The sequence below is a fragment of the Eublepharis macularius genome, chromosome 3, assembly GCF_028583425.1.
Source record: "Eublepharis macularius isolate TG4126 chromosome 3, MPM_Emac_v1.0, whole genome shotgun sequence".
Classification (NCBI taxonomy): Eukaryota; Metazoa; Chordata; class Lepidosauria; order Squamata; family Eublepharidae; genus Eublepharis; species Eublepharis macularius.
In genome coordinates this window covers 69512654-69532790 of record NC_072792.1, presented here as the reverse complement: position 1 = coordinate 69532790, position 20137 = coordinate 69512654, and the positions used below count along the sequence as shown (strand labels likewise).

At 45.7% G+C, this 20137-nt stretch overlaps 1 protein-coding gene across 1 annotated transcript in view; it reads right to left on the bottom strand.

The window, feature by feature from the left end:
• The window catches only part of NHS (NHS actin remodeling regulator), a 320070-nt gene that overhangs the window by 152149 nt on the left and 147784 nt on the right, over window positions 1–20137 (bottom strand). The gene's annotated exons all lie outside the window — the stretch shown is intronic.

Sequence of the window (20137 nt, the reverse complement as noted above, 5' to 3'; positions counted from 1 at the left end):
TAAGAACTGCATTCACATCATAAGCATTTTTATTTCCATTCACAACAAAGCCTTTGGGACTGCATTCTGTATTTAGACTGATTCTGAGTAACATTGATTCTCATTTAAGTTCAGGACATGAGAATTTGGGCAACTTGTAAGAAATCAGCCTTTTTGCAGTTTATGTACTAACACTCTTGGGCTTGAATTCTTCCTTTCTTCTCATATTTTTAGTTGTTTGAAGAACACTACTCAAGACTTATGGGACAGAAGAATAGAGTAAGTAAGAAAGATTCTGAAAAATATTTAATATTTTGTCAAAGGTATAGGCACTTTTGTCATCACCTGTTTAGTTGAAGTCCACATAACTTGAGTTGATCAAAGTATAAATGAAATCAAGCATTTTCTGTGCTGATTTGTACTTCATTTAACAGTGCGATCCTAAACCTCCCCCCTCTCAGTTCTCCTGCACACAATACAAAACCCAACCTGGACACGAACACCTCAAGTGACAGACATTCAGGGTTGTCAGGTCCCGTAAAGACAAAACCGGGGGGGCGGGGGCACAGGGGGCAACAGATGCTTCTCTCTGTGTGTGCATGCCCACATCTCCTGGTGATTACTTTATTTCCAGAGCAACCTAGAAGCAATGGTTCGTGCCAGGGGCTGATTCTTTATTGGCCCAAAAACATTACTGGGGGGGGGGGGCATTTTTAGTGACTCAGCCCTGGTGTGCCCCATTGCTTCTGGGTAGGGTTGCCAGCCTCCAGGTAGTGGCTGGAGATCTCCCAGAATTACAACTGGTCTCCAGGCCACAGAGATCAGTTTACCTGGAGAAAATGGCTACTTTAGGGGGTGGATTCTATGGAACTATGCCATGCCAAGGTCCTTTCTCTCCCCAAACCCCATTTTCTCCAAGTTTCTCCACGTTTCAACCCCCCAGATCTCCAGGAATTTCCCAACTTGGGAGCTGGCAACCCTACTTCTGGGTCATGCCAGAGGGGGGCTGGCAACTCTACAGTCACTGACTGACTTTAAACTCTCTACAGGCATGTGACAGGAGAAGATGGAAGCATGGACTGCATTCACAATGCTGAGCTTACAGTATCATCGAAGTCTGCAGTGACCAGTATGCTTTCTGCTGCCCTGCTATGGGACTACCAGCTCTCTATTACAGCCTAGCTCCTGCCCCATTGCAAGCTACTGAAGAGTCTGGCACAGTTGTCCCTCTCAAAGGAAGGCAAATAAAAATGCACCTATCTATCAACGCAGGCTGCAAAAGTACAGCAGTGAGGAGAAATATGTTGGAACTGTTTGGCAAATATAATTTTTTTGTTTGGGGTGACTGGATAAGGAGTGCTACAGTTAAGATATGGCCTGTGTCATAACTGCCACACAGTTGCATCTGATTCTCTAAGACATACTGTTGCTTAAACACAGAGACTTCCATCTGTTTTCCATTATAAGGCAGTTTCTATATGCTATATGCTGTGCAAGGATAGGAAAACACAGAGATCCTTAATCATGGCATTTCCACATTACCACATGACTGGATAGGGAGGAGACCAACTAATATTGTGGCCCTCACCTGCTGCCACTAAAAAAAGAACCAATTTCAAATTTCTAAGTGTATTTATTTTTATTTGTAAGATATATATTCTCCTTTTAAAAAGACTAAGGATGTCATGCAGTAAACAATAACGTAAGAAAAATAAAAACAACAATGAATTAAACCAAGATACTGAAATCAAAGTAAAATGAATAAAACAGGGTAAATGGCAGCAGATAAAAATCCACCTACCAGCTGGCCAAAGCTAATTTTAAATGAGCCTGAACAGTAGCCATAGTACAAGAATAAAATCAATAGGATTGATAAAATCTCAAATACATACTTTGTCCAAAAAAAAGGTTGCACTACCATTATCTCTCCCCAATTACATCACTAAAACATCTGAAAGAAACTGGGAAGATAACACTTCATCTGGACTTCTAAATCTTACCCAATAGTTTTGTTCAAGCAAACTGTTCTGCAGCTAGAGCTCTAGCCTAAACAGGACTCACTCCATAAAGAACACAGACAAGGTTTTGCTTCCGTCTGCAAATCTTTTCACTAGAAAACCCATCTGTCACGTATTGTATGGCTCATGTGCTACAATGACCACATGTTGCCAGACATTTATTGGGTTACAAAACAAATCAAGGTCAGTTTGGTTTGTGATTGTTAATAGAACATTCCATGCGCACAGAACATATATCCCTGGTTTGACTGCTTTTTTCAGGAACAAGAACTATGACTGGATCTTATTCAAAATCTATTGGCCGTAAGTAATGCTTTATATTCCAATCCACACCCATGATAGAGAAAGGCTCTCCTGAGTACAACGGGAACAGCAACTCTTATAATAACCTCTCCTTGCCTTGTCTGGGCATTTGCCAAACCCAAAAGGACTGACATGAAATAGCAAAGTACTGAGATCTCTCTGATCCACTCAGACTCTACAATGTAGCCTGCCTCTCCCTTTTCTCCCAGCCTCCCTGTATGGAGAATATTTGTCAGGCTATGGATGACAGGATATGGTAGACAGGTCCCTGTACCATTGCAACAAGAAGTTCAAGCTCTTGGTTAAATGGTTTTATTCAGAAATCCAATTATTTCCATATATATGTCCATAGAATTACTCAGAGGCAAGAAAGCATCTAAGCGTAACCCTTGCCCACTAGAGGGAGATAGACAGTTGGGGTATTCCTTATAAGGAAAAAAAGGCGCAATTTTCCCTGAGAGTCTGGAGGGCCTGAAGCTGCAGAGAGAAGCACTGTCTCCTCAGAAACACTCCTTTCTATGAACTCTGTATTAATGTTATAGGACTCCTGTGAAGAACAGAAGGCATCTCAACGTAGAGCACAGCTACAAGTTGCCACAATTCAAGGGACTGACCACCATACAGAAGTCAGAAAGACTGAGACCTGGGTCTGCTTGAGTAAAACAGGCCTGTTTTGTTACATGATTGTTGTTATATGTTTTATTATTGTATTGTTCCAAATAAGATGTTTTTTCCTCAAGTTTGTTCATTGTTAATCTTTTATAAATGCAAGTGTCACAAGGTGGGATCACACTGTCATAGACATGAACTCTCCCAGTTCTCAAATTAGATAAATGTATTTATTTGATATTGCCCTGGAACAAAACAGGTTACATAAGCAGTACACGTTTCCTTGATAGGAATAGGAACCTGATGAAAGTACAGCTCTAAATACTCAATCATTTCCCCCCTCCCACTTAGACCACAGGTTTGCGTGGGAAAGGGGCTGGGAACTTCTTCTGGAGTTTATATATCAGCCTAGACAGGACAAAGAGGCAGAAGAGCCAACGGCAACATTTCAGACAGCACAAGGTCACTTCTGTGAGCTTCAAAGAAAGAAAAGACAGCTGCGTTCTCAGACTGCTAGAGGGATAAACAAAAGTGATGGTTAGAGCATTTGTAAAATGAAATCAAGGCACAGCATTAGCAATGGTTCAACATCTAGAACAATGGCATGGATGTAGGGGTACAGACATGACAATATTACAGCTGATCCTCTCTGACAGATGCAGAAAATGCTTAAGAAGAAACTTTTCTCCTAGTGAAGTAAAAGCTGAACAGGAAAAATAACTGAAAAGATTGCCCAAGCAAAATCGTTCTCTCTTTCGACATGAGGACCAGTAGGCTCATCCAAACATTTTGATATCATTCCTGAGTGAGGCTCAGAGAGGTGATATCCCAGAAATTCCCTCCCTTTGATCCCCTATCCTTCAGTTTCTCCCATACACATACAGATTACAATGTGTGAGGGAAGGGGTTTTTCACCTCTGCCGCCTGTCATGACCCTGTTTGACTAGCTCAATGACTCTGTCTCACAGGGAGGAGCCTGAGGAGCCAAGACTGGTATCTGAGGAAGACCAGAAGGCTCAAGGAGGGCCCAGCACTGCAGAGGAGCCCACAGAGGATGTGCCAGCAGTACCAAGGCCATCCTGCCACAGCCTGCAAGAGAAACCAGCTACCAGCTCATGAGGTCGCCGCTATATTTCCGATAGACAGGACTCAAATCTGGACCTGTATCCCCCCAGGACCTTTTCCTAATCTACAGGAATGGTAGTGGTGGAAGACCTGGACTGAGGTGGCACAAGGCAAAGTCCCAGACTGAGTGCAACCTCCCTGTAGGACTAAAGCTGTGGGTAGTACTGTTTATTACTGATTTTTTGGTTTTGTGATTTTTAATGTATTTTATAAATGTTGTTAGCCGTCCTGAGCCCATTTGTGGTGAGGGCGGGGTATATATCAAATTAATTAATTAATCCAGCAAGGTGGCCAGGATCTTGTGAGGAAGCATTATTTATTTAATCAATTAAATAAATAATTAAATAAATGAATTGATTGATTAAATAAATAAATAGTGCTTCCTCACAAGATCCTGGCCAATACCTCATACAGCCTCAGGAACTCCAGCACCTGCCAGCAGTGCAGCTGTACTCAATTACCTCCCAGCCTACTTAAGCTGCGTGTTAGGAAGACCACCTTGTTGGATCAACTAGTCTGCTAGGCACAAGCCTAGTGCTAGTCTGCCAAGGGTCTACAGTCACTCTGAGGAAAACTGAATTGGCCAGAGTGCAGAACACCTGCCAGAGGTCCAATAAACAATGGAAATTTGCAGCTCTCTCCCAGGAAGAACACAAATAAGTGAAGACAAGCCTAATCCCAATTGTTCTATGCTCCTCTTACTCGGATGCTACCAGACTGACTTTTCCCGTCTGCCTTTTCCCTTGGGTTTTCCTTCCCTTGGGGGCCTTCTCTTTTTAGTTTATAAGGAATCATGTGAAATATAAAATATGAATATTTTACTTTTAAATAAATAAATACTTTTTAAAAAATAGCCTGGCATGACTAATAGAATGGCTAAGCCCTACAGCACCCTATTCACTTTAAGACAGTGTCCTAGAAGAGAGACTCCAAGCTAAAGTGATGACAAAGAGAATGACAAGAATGAAAGCAGCTGGCCACTCGGCATTGGTCATACTATTTGCGATGTGGAGCTATCCCTTTCCTTCAAAGTGAACAGGGAAACTGTTGTACCTTAGGGTGGGGATGCCATGAATTTCTCAGCAAACCTGTTCAGCAGATGAATTTACCTTGTTAAACATTCACGATCAGACTGTGAGCCAGTCAGGGATATGTTCAGATAGCACTGAGCAACTCAAACAGCTGCCAAACACTAAGTTTGTAGTTACCTATTGGCCAAAAGCCCAATCAGCAAAATAGCTACACAGCTGGGATGGGGAGAAGAGGAGCAAACTCAGAAGGGAAATTCTAAATCATCCTTGTATCCTAAACATGGACATTGCACTCAAAGAGCAGGAGCTCAATAGTAACTGTAGAGGCTATGGAATTGGCCATGAAATCATGGGTTGTTTTTGTCACTGGTAATCCACAGCACAACCTGATTCCTGTTATAGTTGGCAATCAGGATGCAACAATAACACTGCATAACTAAGAAATTTTTCCTGTGTGGGCTCTGGGATTCTGTATTTTTATGATGTCCATGATTATGGGGTGGAGGGGTGGGAGAAAGAGAGAAAGTGTGGATAAGAGAAAAGAGTTAATCTTTCATGCCATTGCTCCTAATTCAAAACATATTCATAGGCTCAGCATTGCTGTATTGTGATCATGGGTCATGACAATTCAGCACCACCTGAATAAATAAACCACAGGGTAGTTCATACCATAGTTTTCTGAGGAATTATTTTAAAAAGATAACAAAAATGTTTCTGATCATATGGGGCAAAGGCGTAGAACCTTTCTACAGCAGTGTTTACAAAAGCTGTAACTCCAGGAATTGGAAAGTGTGCTACTAAATTCTCTGAAAGCATGGCTAGGATTGAGCTATGGAGGTCATGATTACAATATGCTATGGCAGCACTGACTTTGAGCCATTAGAGACCCACATGTCAGTGGTCACAGCCTGGCCTATAGCATAACATTCTGGTCACACTGATTCATTTTTGTGGTGCTGTGAATATTAAAGTACCCTTTTTGGACCATTGTGGAAAACCAAAACAAAACATCCTCATGGTTTAATGTAATGTGGTCACCCTTCCAGTCTCCAAAACCACATATCTATTATCCTGTCTCCTCTCCCACTTGGTCTGCAAACCCCTTTTTCCTCCAGCCACTGCAAACCCCCTTCTATATCTTCTTCCCACTCCAACCCAATGTGGCTAGGAGAAGTACAGACAGATATGGGACAACCTGCAGGGTAAAAAAATGATCTTCTCCAATGTTGCTTCGAGATACAAGAAGGGGGTTCACTGCTAAACTTAATGGAAGGCCTTAGATCATTCTGAACTAGCACAAGAGGACTGCCAAAGATATAGTTTGGGAGTCAGGACTAGTATTCCAACTTATTGGTGCTTCAAAGGCAGAAAAAAGCAACTGGTAATGGAAGACAAAAATAGTGCAACTGTTAATAGTTTCTGTTGAAGTATTTTGCCACTGGAATATGTTGAGCAACTGAAGAATTAACAGTTAATATGGAATCTCACTGTGGCAGCTGCACTGTGTGAAAATAGGGGAGGTGCCAAAAAGGCTAAATAGTGGGGATCTAAAAAAAGACATCTGTATTTCAGTGTGTAATGGAAGACATGAGGGAGGGAGGCTTTACATCATTTTCTGATCCATGATCACTTGCCTAACAAGGAATCTGATGCATCAGAGTTCTTCAGAAATAAAGAAAGTCTTTGTCACTTAAAAGGCTACCGGATTTATTGTGGCATACGCTTCTGTAAATGTGGTAAGAATATGAAGCATGAACGCAGCTGGTAGATTGGGGAGAAGCTTAGAAAACTATATATTTTGTCTGGCAAGGGGCTTCACGCAGGTTTCAGCTAGGCTTTGGTAGAGCACAACTCAGATATAAGGATATGCAAATGAATTTGGTGATATGTAATTTTACATAAAAGGGGAAAAATCTCTGCATGTTTGTTCATTTTTGCTCATATCAAATTACATCCTAGGTTAGCTAGCTGAGTTTATACTAGAGATAGGCACGAACAGGGAAAAAACCCGAACATGATGTTCATTGGTTGTTGTGGATTTTCTGGGCTGTATAGCTGTGATCTTGGCATTGTAGTTCCTGACGTTTTGCCAGCAGCTGTGGCTGGCATCTTCAGAGGTGTAGCACCAAAAGACAGAGATCTCTCAGTGTCACAGCTGCTGGTGAAATGTCAGGAACTACAATGCCAAAACCATGGCTATACAGCCCAGAAAATCCACAACAACCATCGTTCTCCGGCCGTGAAAGCCTTCGACAATATGATGTTCATTGTTCGTTGCCATCCATGAACAGGGACTCGCGAACAACCACGAACATGGCCCTGTTCACAAACATGTTCGTGGTTGGCTGTTTGTGGGGCCCAGCAGGCTCTCCTCCAGCCATCATCCAAGTTTGGTCAAGATACCTACTGCGCCATTCCCAGAAACCTGACCTGAGCAGGCAGCAGGATAGGTACCAATAATAAATAATAGCTTGGCAACAGCCCTGGAACTTGAGGGGGTAGATCCCTATCCCACCACACACAAAGAAAATTCAAGCTCTAATGCTCTCTCTCTCTATCAAAATGCCAACAGCAACTGTATTTCCCTCTCCACTGTCTGCAAAGTCAGAGCTAGGAGCCCCCTCCCCCTGGTCTTTGCTCCCTTGTAACAAATTTGGAGCTCCACACTTGAAAGGAAGACCTGCCTATCAAGCTAAATTGGGCTTAGATTGGGGTTTCCAGGGTAACAGCAGGAGTTCAGACAGAGTTCAGACAATCCCTGCCTAAGTTGCCAAGGGAATTGATTGCAGGTGCCAGACTGTTTGGCTTGACGAACAGCAAGACGAACAGCAAGGAACGAGATTTGCAACGACCACCTGTTCGTTTAGAATGGGGCCTCACAAACAGCTTGTTTGCAAACAGCAGATTGGGCTGCTTGTGGCTTTTTTTTGTTCGTATTGCTGTTCATGCCCATCTCTAGTTTATACCAGGGAAGAAGCAATTGTAACATTAAAAGAAAAGCAATTAAAGGTTAATTATTAAAGCAGTAATCCTACACACTGGGAGAAAGTTCTATTCAATGCAATGGAATTTATTCTGAGTAGATCCATTTATGATGGCTTCCTGAATCTTCGATTTATATATAATAAATACTGATGCACTCACTAATGCTTTCTTATTCATGTATAAGAACCACTTTAGATCATATTCCACATGGAAGAAAAGATAACACAACGATCAATCAACAACACTGTGAAAAAATGGCAGTCAAACTCAGTATTAGTTTTATATAATATTACACACACACACACACACACACATATATATATACAAGTGTAAAAATGACATGATACTATCAAGAGCACACAGTTCAAACCTAAAAACCAAAGCCAGATTCAGAAAGGAAGTTTTTCACATGTATCATCTAGAAAATGTAACAATCCTTGAAACATTATCCCTTACTTTTGGGCAGCCAGGCCAGGACCAGACATTTGTGGGCCACAGATCCTATTAAATCACCATTTCTAATCCTGGTTTAGAGAAAAGAGCATAAATCATAGTTTGCTGTTCAAATGTAACAACAAGCTATAGCTTGGCACAGATCTGGTTAGATTAACTGGTAAAGCTTGAGGGAAAGTCACGAGTCTGAGGATGCTATTGACTTATTTCCATAATGGTCAAGCCACAGCTTAGCTGTTATGTTGGAGCTTTGCCAACAGTCCAAGCACCAAACATGAAGAAAGTACTAGGCAAACAAAACCAGCTTGGATGCCTAACCCAGCAGCCCCACCAAATGAGAGGCTTGGGTTTTTGATGCAAAGACTGTCTCAGTTTCCCAGGAGGCTTGCTCAATTAAGCAGCAGATGGGACTGAGGCACTATAACAGGGTGAGGAAGATCCAACTAAGGGGATCAATCCTGACCATTATAAATTAAGGATGAAAAACATTTTCCTGTTCATGGATAACAGGAACAAAACAGAATGAACCGTACAGGACAACCAAGCAAGCCACATATAATTAATGAGCTACAAAACAAAAGTTCTGATCACGGCTGCAGAACAAGCAACTCACCCGGCCATGCTCTGCAACCCACCAGCTGTTTCATAACAGCACCCCCAACACACACACACCAAACACGGTATTTCTAGTGACTCACTGGCAGCCTGTATCAAACAGAGGTGAGAAAACGTTAGACATAAACAAAGAAAGAACTTATATACATCTGTGTTAAATCTCAGAAAGGAAAAAAAAGGCAATACGTTTCATTTCCACAAGCGGTTACATTAGCGGGACTCAGTAGAGGAGGAGTTATTTTATTACAGGAATGAGGGGACAGAATTGCATTCTTATGAAAGAACTAAACCAGTAACAGTAGAAAAGAGCAAGAGTCCAGTAGCACCTATAAGACTAACAAAAGACTAACAAAATTTGTGGTAGTCTTATAGAAGCTACTGGACTCTTGCTCTTTTCTACTGTTACAGACAGACTAACATAGCTACCCATCTTGAGCTAAACCAGTAAGATTACCTTCACAGAGCTTTGAGGTGACTGCTCCTGGTGAGGCTGAAATGATCCTAACATTATAGCTTAAACCCACATTTTATAGCAAAACACATCAGAATTCCCTTTATTCATCAAGTTCGAAAATATCATTCTTTGTATTTCTTGGTTTCTATTAACTCTTTTCTCAACTTTCATGCCATACGTGTTTAACTCCTTTATTTCCTTGGCCTCCGAAACTTTCTAAAAAACTAAACTTTCAAAGAGATCAAAGAGAGGAGGAGGGATATTAGCAGTGAATATTAGGGTTTTTCCATAGTTATCCTGCTTTAGCATCTAATCCATTTCACCCTGTCCTTTAGGCCGCTTCCATTCTCAGTGCCAGCAGTGAAGCAAGTGAATATCCACAGTTACCTCTTCTATATACACATTCAATAGCAGCACAGAATGCATGAGAATCTCATGTAGAAGAATTGGAGACAAGTATGTACATATCTTGAAAATACAAAGATGATGTATGAACCAAGAATTCCAATGGACATGGGTGGGGAATTCTGGGTCAGTGATAGACTACATGTTTGCATGCTAACATTTCCAGTTAAAAGCTCTCAGAAAGTAGATGTTAGGAAAGAATTTCTCTGCTGAGACACCGTCAGTGCTATCCTAAGGACAGCAGACTTATGAAGCAGGGTTTTTGCCTACACCATTTCCCTGATAGCAACTACACCCCAACTACATTATTTGAGAATCACAGGATTACCTCAGCATCCTAGATGGCACCTTAGGATGGATATGCATCTTTTGGAAGCCAGGAGGTAGAGACAAGACATGCTCCAATCACCTTCTCCAGGTCCCAGATGTACAACACACTCTACACAAAGACTGCATATCTTTTAAACCCTTCACAAGAGAGGTGTGGTTTCCCCCCACCCTTCCCCCTACCAGCCTCCCTCCAGGATCCATCGCATCCCCAAACTCTAGTCACATTGCCCATGGAGCCAGGCATTTATGGTGCCACCAAAAGGCTAGAAAAACAGCATCCCTCTATGACAGAATGACAATTAGAACAAATGGTGAGGCGTTTTATTACCCTCTTCTTCCTAAAAAATTCCACTTTCTCAGGGTTTAAGTCAGAAGGAGAATTAAAGGCTAGCATGATATCTCTGGGCATAACAGTGCCCTTATGTTGCTATTAGCCTTGATTGGGGTGAAACGGGAGGCATACACACACAAACTATGTGCTCCTCCAGTAACCAATGGCACATTCCTTTCCAGTGTCCATAGTTAAAAGTAATGAATTTCATAGCAGCCAGCATGTGCAGAGACATAGAAGTGCTTAACTTAATCTTCCCTTTGAAGGACAAAAGTTAAGTCAGGAAGTTCAACGGGTTAATACAGTGAATTTATCATACTTCATTAAGCAGCATAAACATCATCCTCTATCACTCCCCCCTTTCTATTAAACCATGACAAAATCTGAAACTTGATCCATGTAATCAACAATCCATAAACTTGTCGACTTGGTCTGTGATTTATTTTATATTGGGCTTTGGTAACTAGTTCCATACAACCCATGGTTTCCTTACCAAACTAAGCCATAGCCACTCCCATGACAAATAAATGATGTCAATCTTATTTGGCCAGTGGGTTTCCACTGTACTACTGTCTATGGGGTAGAGTTTCCTGCACTTGGGGGTTTCCTTTTACTTCTGAGGGGACTGTCTTTATTATGTCCTGCAAGTTCTTACAAAAATGAAGAGAATGCCCTGTTCTTATTCTTTACATTGGCCACAGAGTTCAGTATGGGTAATTCATGCAAATGTTTTCCAGTGACTTCAACAGAATCAACAGGAAAACTAAACTAGAGAATCGAAAAGCTGACATATAAGCCCCAGAACAAATCTGCAGCAAACCGTGGTTGTGAAGCCCGGCCTCCCAGGCTCTTCCAACATTTGTGTCTTTTTGTCATAAGCTTAGCCTGCATGTAAAGGAATACTGTTGACCTTGATAAAATTACAAAGTTAGAAGACTCTCTTTGTTTAGACTTTATTACAGAGTCCAGCCACACTTAAACCAAAAAGTAGGTCAACCATACATGTAATCCTGTTGAATTTACTTCTTTTCTTTATCAATAATGGACCAATCCACATTCATGTAAACTGTCACAATCCTATACTTTTTTATGAATAGCCAGTGATTTCTGTTGATTCCACACACCTTCCATTCCTTCCGAGGATTGCCGGCTATAAGATTTTCCAGTACACAGCTGCATAGCAAAAGGCCACTTGCTGCCATTCCTCCCCCCGCCCCCCCGCCCCATTAAGGTTTTCATCCTCTCTAGGTCAGCCTATGCTCCTTACATGCACCAGAGGAAATGGCTGTGCACTGTAAAAATAAATGCAGGTGACAGGCTAGCCTGTAACATTGATTCCCAATTTTTTCTAAATGCCAAGGGCAACCACATCAAAGAGATATTCTTTAAGTGTTTCCTCAAGGGGAGCATCCAGCCAAAGGAACTGTGTGCAGTTTAGACTCAACCAATTGTTAAACACATTTGTCTGATTTTTTTAAAATTTATTGAGTTATTTATAATCCACCTTTCTCACTCAGACTCAAGGCAGATTGCACAGTGTAAGTTAACACAGTCAATGGCTAGAACATTCAATGAACAATACAATGGGGTATGGATAGCAGGAATTTAAAAGCAATCAGAAATCCAATATAGAGGTGAAAAAATGCTGAAAAAATGTAATAGAACATGACATATTAAAGGACACAGAAACTACCATTAGGAGCTAACTTACAGCAGCAGACAGTACACAGTAGTATAATCTACATTCCCTAGGCCTTTATCATAGTGTCTCTCTGAACCATTTCCTCATAACATGGCCCTGTTAGCTATTTAAAAAGCCCTCCTGAATAATTCAGTTTTGCACAATTTGCAGAAAGCAAGGAGAGTGGGAGCTTTCCTGACATCTTTAGGCAGGCTGATCCATAAAGTGGGGGGTCACCACTCACCACAGAGAAAAGGCACATGTATGGGCAGCTGTTGATTTTACTCATTTGCAGGGTGATATCTGCAGAAGGTACTGTTCAGATGAGCAAAGCTGCCATGGTGCAGCACAGAGAGAGAGGTAGTCTTGTAGGTATGAAGACCAAGACCATGAAGGGCTTTGTATGAGACAGCCAAAAACCTGAGTTGAGCCCAGTAATTGATAGGTATCTAGTGGAGTAACTGGGGAACTAGGTAGCTATTAAACAAGCAGAATACCTAATGTAGTCTTAGTTTCCAACAAAAAGAGCATACAGTCAATACTGGCTATAGTTTGTATCAGGACTATCTGTGGAAGTTGAAGAACTCGTGGAGGATAATAGCAAATCCTCCTGCCCAGGCACCTGCGCAGGGTTGGTGGATGACCACATAACCAGGCGGAGTTGGTTGGGACAGACACACCACATCATTTTCTTCCAACTGTGTCAATGTCATATGAACAATGATGACTCATAAGGACTGATTGATCAATGGATTCCAATGAAGAAAATCCAGCAAAAGAGACTTGATTGTATCTTTTTCAAACTTCCAATGATAAACAATCTCATTTGAAAATCATCTTTCAAGGGCCTGGGCTTTCTTTTTCTTCAGCCTAGAACACAAATAACTAGTGTGTGGTCCAACACTTCCAAAGTCTTATGACTTTAAGAGGAATAGTATCAGGAGCAAAGGGAGAGCCCCCATGGAAGTACCTTTCAGTCTTTGGAATAGGTGGTTGGATTCAGACTGTTAACACATATAAACAAAATAGTCAATTCTTTTTTTAAAAAAAATCTTGCATTTTATCCATTTTTGAAAAATGAATGTCTGTAGGCTTCCAGGAGAGTTGAAACTAGAATACAACACAGCTAGCATATGAGAGACTAACATATGCTTAGCCACTTTTTGCCACGTCCTTGCCTTAAGCGAACTTCATTCTGTTCCCCTCCCCATACACACTCAATGTATCACAACAAGCATCTTGATTATATATTTCTGATTTGATATCACCTGTTCCTTTGATCAGTAAAGAGTAAATTCTGTTTGCAATCTCATCACACAAAGTGTGTTTCTGACTCTATCAAGTCATTGAGTAGGCTACAATTCAAATCCCCTTATTAAAATGAAGGACAGCTGACAGACAACATTCTGGTCAAGTAATGGCCTCCATCAAGCATCTCATTTCTTCACAACTCTCTTTTTCCAAAGTCTCCTGGGGTAAATAGGAATGTATTGCTTGTGTCTATTCCCCATCTCCAAATTTTGAAAATATCAGTTTTAAAACCCTAGAATTATGAGTGGTTCAAGAAACAAATGAGTGATGCCTTTTTAGGATCTGAGTGATGGCAAACAGTGGGCAAAACAGATTATGCTACAAGAGACTTTCCAAGACTATCCTAAGGGTTACCTCTTGACTAAAAGGAATGCCAGTCAAGCTGTTAACAGCCCCAAGTGATGCAGCTTAAAAACTAGTCATAAAGAGGTGGTCAACGACACCTGTCAAAGCAGACAAAGAAAAGAAGTTCTATCAATATTCCAGCTGGTGCTAAACTGTAAAGCTTCTCTAGTGCATTTGTAATATTACATCTAACATACATTCTAAAATGATTTTAAATAAATACGTAATGTTTCAAGCTGTTATAAAAGCTAATGGGTTGGCAGTCTAGCAAGGAGCCTGGAAGTGACATCACATCCTCTCCAGGCACTGCCCCTCCCCAAACCTCCCAGTATTTGCCCATACAGTTTTTGGCAAATACCTCCACCAATTTACACTAGCAGAAAAGCTGACGGGATCCAACCAAATGTTTCTTTTCTGTGCCTATTCAGACACACGAGGAGCAAAAGGAGAAGATATGAATCTTACTAATGCTAGAAGAATCAAAGATGAAAATGTGAAGTCATCTGGACTACTGCAACACAACTATATAGCATTGTTATGTAAAGATAAAAGGGCCACAGCCAACCACTCCAGATGTCACTGAATGCAATCTTCAGTCCTGCATGTCAAGTGAATTTATCTCTTTCCTCATTGATTCCCATATAGCCTAGTGCTAGTTTACAAGAAATGGGAAGTCGTATGGAAGTGATGGACTGAAAAGGCTGTTTGGGGTTTGCCTGGAAGGGGTCTGGACCTAAGTCTACATTGATGAAATGAAAGGGAATTCAACTTCTGAAATCCCTGTCCAACTATTCCCCATTACTAATTCAGATCTGCAATGGCAAAACTTTTTGCCAACATTGAACAAATCAAATCCCAGGTATGAAATGGAAACACTGTAGTTCAGAATACCTGTGTATGCATGCATACACATACCCTCCCCAGCACCTCAGAGTGATTTTGCTACTGACCCAGGGGCAGGTGGGCCATTTAACTTACAGGGAAAGTTCCTGATGCACTACTGCCTTGGATGACTGCTCACAGCCGAGAACAAGCAGATCGTCTTCGTCCTTCTGTGCAGCCCCACATTGGGACTGCGCAGGCGCAGGCCAGCCGCGGAAAAGATTTTTCTAGCTCTAAGAGATGTGAGGGGGACGTTCGGATCCACCGCGCATGCGCGCCGGTGTTCCCGCCAATTTTGAATGCATATATATCCGAACGTCCCCGGCATTCCCTCAGTTCCTTTTTCGCCGCCGTCGAAAAGGTTCTTATTGTCTAGCGTTCGTTTCCAGCGTCTCTTCGGAGTTTTGGATCGTTTCTTCTGCTGGTCGGTATTTTCCCCTTGTCATCTGTCGGGAGATACCGTTCATTATGTCGCAGACATCTTTGTTTAAAAAGTGTCATAAATGCGGCACTAAGATGACCCATTCGGACGGCCATGAGCTCTGCCTCATCTGCCTGGGCGAGGGGCATGTTGTCGAGCGCTGCTCCATTTGTATGTCCTTCACTCCGAAGGCAAGGAGTGATCGGAAGGCCAGGCTCCGTGCCTTCTTGTGGGATGCCAACCTTCTCCCCCCCAAGCCATCGGGCTCTTCGGGAGATAGGCCGCGCTCCGCCGCTCCGTCACCGGCGCCGTCTCGTAAGTCGCCAGAGCCGCTCCCCTCGGAACCGACGGGGCAACCCGTTCCGGAGGCCCGACCTGATTCCGGTTCCGGGGATCGTCCTTCGAGCCGGAAGGCCAAGAAGCGTTCCGCTCCCAAGCCGAAGTCCTCCTCCAAGCCTTCGGTTCCGGAGGCTGTTTCGGAGCCCCCGTCCAAGAAGGCCAAGGCGAAGTCGAGGGCCAAGGGCCGTGCATTGTCCCCAGCTCCGACTGTGCTGCCTGGTTCTCCGGCCGAACCAGTCCTGATACCCGACGATGTGGTGAGTCTCCACACCCCGTCGCCTCCTTGCACGCCTCCTCCGTCGGTTCCCGAGGAATTTATGCCGTTTCCGCCTTTCCCGGAACCGTTCCAATCTTTTGAGCGCTCCCTGCCGTCCGCCCCGGCGCCTTCGGAGGCCTCCGTTCCACTGCCGTCTACCTCGTCGGTTCCGATGCCTCTTCGCTGGCCTGCCCCGGTGCCTGCTCCTCTGCCCCCTTGCCAACCGGTCGCGGGGGTTGGGAACATGACCTCCTGGCAGGATTTTGTGGCGTGGTTCCAGCAGTCGCTGCCCTTCCTGCAACATCCGTCGGTTCCGATGGTCTCCGTTCCGGCTCAGCCAGTCGGGCTCCCAGCACCCGCTCCTCCACCTCCGGGCTTGCCTCTGCGACCGCCGGTTCCTGCAACTTATCCGTCGGCCCCGACCGCTCACCGGTCTTCGGTTCCGACGCAAACCTCGCCGGAGTTTTCGGATTCCGAGGATGATGAAGGTCTGGCGTCACCGTCGGAGTGCTCTTCAGACGCGGCCTCGGATCCTTCCCCGGATGACACCGTGGGTGGGCCCCGCTCATCGTCCCCGAATGACGATTACAGGCTATTCTCCGAACAAATGGTGCGGATGGCCGCCGCGCTGGAGATAGACGTCTCCTCCACGACCTCCAAGCCCAAGAGTAAGCTGCTGGAGGCGCTGTATTCCGGGTCCCCCGCGTCGGTGGCGTTTCCCCCTGTGGAGGATTTTGTTGACAACGCTCTCGCGCTCTGGCAGACGCCGGCGTCCCTGTCCGCGACGGCAAAGAAGGTGGAACGGTACTACCGTTTAAAGCAAGATGATTGCCCGTACCTCTTCAATCACCCGAAACCCTCGTCGATCGTGGCTGAGGAGGGTCAGGCTCGGTTCCGTTCCGGTTCCTCGTCGGCCCCGGCGGACCGAGAAGGCAGAAAGCTGGATGGCGTGGGCAGGAAACTCTACTCATCCGCGTCTCTGGGATTCCGTATTGCCAACTTCCAGGCCATAATGGGATCCTATAATCTATTCCTGTGGAAGAGGCTGTCCTCTTACCTCTCCGACCTCCCGGAGGATCGCCGCCACCTGGTTAAGGCCCTCCAAGCCGAGGCCGTGAAGCTGTCAAAACAGCAAATGACAGCTGGCAAGGACGCCGCCGACTCTGCAGCGCGAGCGATGGCAACTTCGGTGGTCTTGCGTCGGCACGCCTGGCTCCGGTCCACGGCCCTGCCTCCAGAGAAGAAGGCGAAGGTGGAGGACTTCCCGTTCGAGGGGCCCCAGCTCTTCTCGGAGAAGACGGATGAGTCCCTCTCCCTGATGAAGAAGAATCAGCAGACGGCCAAGTCCCTCGGGGTCGCCCCCTCAGCCCAGTCGTCGGGTCCGAGGTATCGTTATGGTCGGTTCCGATCCTACCAGACCCCTTACCAGCCTTACCAGCAGCGTCAAGGGCGCTTCTTCTCGGGCCAGTCCTACGGTCACCGATCCTACTCTGCCCAGCAGCGTCACCCTTCCAGGCGCTCCGGCCGGTCCAAGGGCAGGCAACAGCCCTCTTCGCCCAAGCCTTCAACCTCGGCGCAGAAGCCCTCGGTCTTCTGACTACGCCTGGACGCTCCCCCGTTGGCCTCCGAGGGTGCTTCCTCTGCTGCCCAGTTTCTGGACAGGCTTCGACCTTTTTTGCCCTGTTGGCAACGTGTTACTTCTGACGCTTGGGTCCTGTCCATTGTGGCCCATGGTTACAAGTTAATGTTTACGGATGCACCCCCTCTCTCTCTCCCTCCCCGTTGTTCTCCATGTTGTGATGTTGTGTTACACAATAATGTTATGGAGTTGGTTACCAAAGGTGCTGTCCGGGTGGTCAATGTCTCTACTTCCCCATGGGGATTTTATTCCAGATACTTCCTTGTGGATAAGAAGGGTGGAGGTTCCCGGCCTATCTTAGACCTTCGAGGCCTCAATGGTTATTTGAAGGCTGAGAAGTTTCGCATGCTGACCCTGGCGCGAGTCATGGAACTCCTGGAAGTGGGCGTCTGGCTGGCCATTCTAGACCTGAAGGATGCCTACTTCCACATTTCTATATTTGAGGGCCACAGGAAATACCTGCGGTTTGTGTATGGGGATTCTGTGTATGAATATACAGTGTTGCCCTTCGGGCTAGCCTCTGCACCCAGAGTGTTCACAAAGTGCATGGCCACCGTAGTGGCATACCTGCGGTCCCAGGGTTGCTTTATCTACCCGTACCTGGATGACTGGCTCCTGGTGGGACCCTCACCTGACTCTCTCCAGGCCCATATTGCCCTCACTTTGTCCGTGCTGGCTAGGCTGGGCTTGGTGGTTAATGGGGATAAGTCTATCCTGACCCCAGGCATGGCCATTAGGTTTATTGGGGTCCATTTCAATTCCCTGCTGGGTAGAGCCTACCTGCCCCCAGACCGGTTGGCCAGGCTTTCCGCTTTGGCCCGGCATTTTATGCATTGCCGGTATCAGACTGCCCTTTTGGTTCAGACTCTGTTGGGCCTTATGGCCTCCACCACAGGGGTGGTTTTCTTTGCGCGCCTGCGTATGAGGCCTCTGCAAAACTGGTTTGTCCGGAGGTACAACCCCCTCACCATGGGTCAGCACCAGAGGTTTTCCATCCCCAGGGTGGTGCTGTGCTCTCTGGCCTGGTGGACTGTCCCTGGGAACCTGTCTGAAGGTTGTCCTTTCGGCCCCTTCCTACCTGAGGTCACGGTTTATACCGATGCCTCCAACTTGGGATGGGGGGGGCGCTGTGGACAGCTTTCGGCTCAGGGCATCTGGTCCCCATCTGAGGCATCCATGCATATCAACCTTCTTGAGCTTAGGGCGATCCGTTACTCCCTCGCTTCTTTTGCAGATGCCATTCGGAACAGGAGGGTTCAGGTCCTGTCGGACAATACCACGGCCTGCTACTACCTCAACAAGCAGGGAGGGACGGTCTCGCTCAAGCTCTGCAAGGAGGCAACGACTCTATGGAATTGGGCCATGGTCAACAACGTCCTTCCCAGAGCCGTGCACATTGCCGGGGATCTCAACACCTCGGCGGATGCGCTGAGCAGGGTGTTTTTGCCTCAGCACGAGTGGTCCCTAAACAGGGTTTACCTCGACCAGGTTTTCCGCACATGGGGCACGCCGTTGGTCGACCTCTTCGCCACTGCCCGCAACAAACAGGCCCCGCTGTTCTGCTCCCGGGCCGGCATTGGCCGCCACTCCCTAGGGGATGCCTTCCAAATACCTTGGTCCCCAGGGCTCTTTTATGCCTTCCCGCCCTTCCCGCTCCTGTACAAGGTTCTTTCCAGGGTCAGGGCCTTCCGAACCCACTGTATCCTCGTTGCCCCTCGGTGGCCTCGCCAGGATTGGTTCCCCCTTTTACTTTCCCTGTCCCAGGGGCGATGCCTCTCCCTGCCTCACGCCCCGGACCTCTTAACCAGGGACGGGGTGTGGCATCACGATGTGGCTGTACTGAATCTGACTGCCTGGCTTCTGGGCACCCGGGAGTGAGCCTCTCTTCTGGAGTGCTTGGGGTGATCTTGAATGCCCGGAAACCGTCCACCAGGTTGTCCTATCAGAGGAAGTGGTCACGTTTTTCCCGGTGGTTGGCCCTGAAGGGGGTTTCTCCCTTTAGTTGCCCGCTTCCTGTCATCCTGGACTACCTCCTGGAACTCTGCTCCCAGGGCCTTGCGTTTTCCAGTGTTAAGGTCCACATGGCTGCAATCTCTGCCTTCCATGAGCAGATTGATGGGAAGACAGTTTTTACTCACTGGCTTTCCAAGCAGTTCCTGAAGGGCCTGTTCAAGACCTTCCCTCCTAGGGCCCATCCCATTCCGCAATGGAGTCTCTCCCTGGTTCTCTCCCGGCTGATGCTCCAGCCCTTTGAGCCTCTATCTTCTTGTCCCCTACCTTTGCTCACTCAGAAGGTGGCTTTCCTGGTAGCAATCACGTCCTCTAGGCGTGTTGGGGAGCTGTCTGCCCTGCGGTGTGACCCTCCCTTCCTGCAGTTTTTCCCTGGTACTGTCATGCTCCACACTAGCATGGAGTTTCTGCCCAAGGTAGTCTCAAGGTTTCACCTACAGCAAAAGGTGTTCCTCCCTTCCTTTTTTCCAACACCTTCATCCCCAGGGGAACGAGCACTACACACATTGGATGTAAAGCGTGCTTTATTGTTTTATTTGCACCGCACCAAATGTTTCAGGAAGTCTCCTGCCCTGTTTGTGTGTTACTCTGGCCCTCGCAAGGGCTCACCTGCTT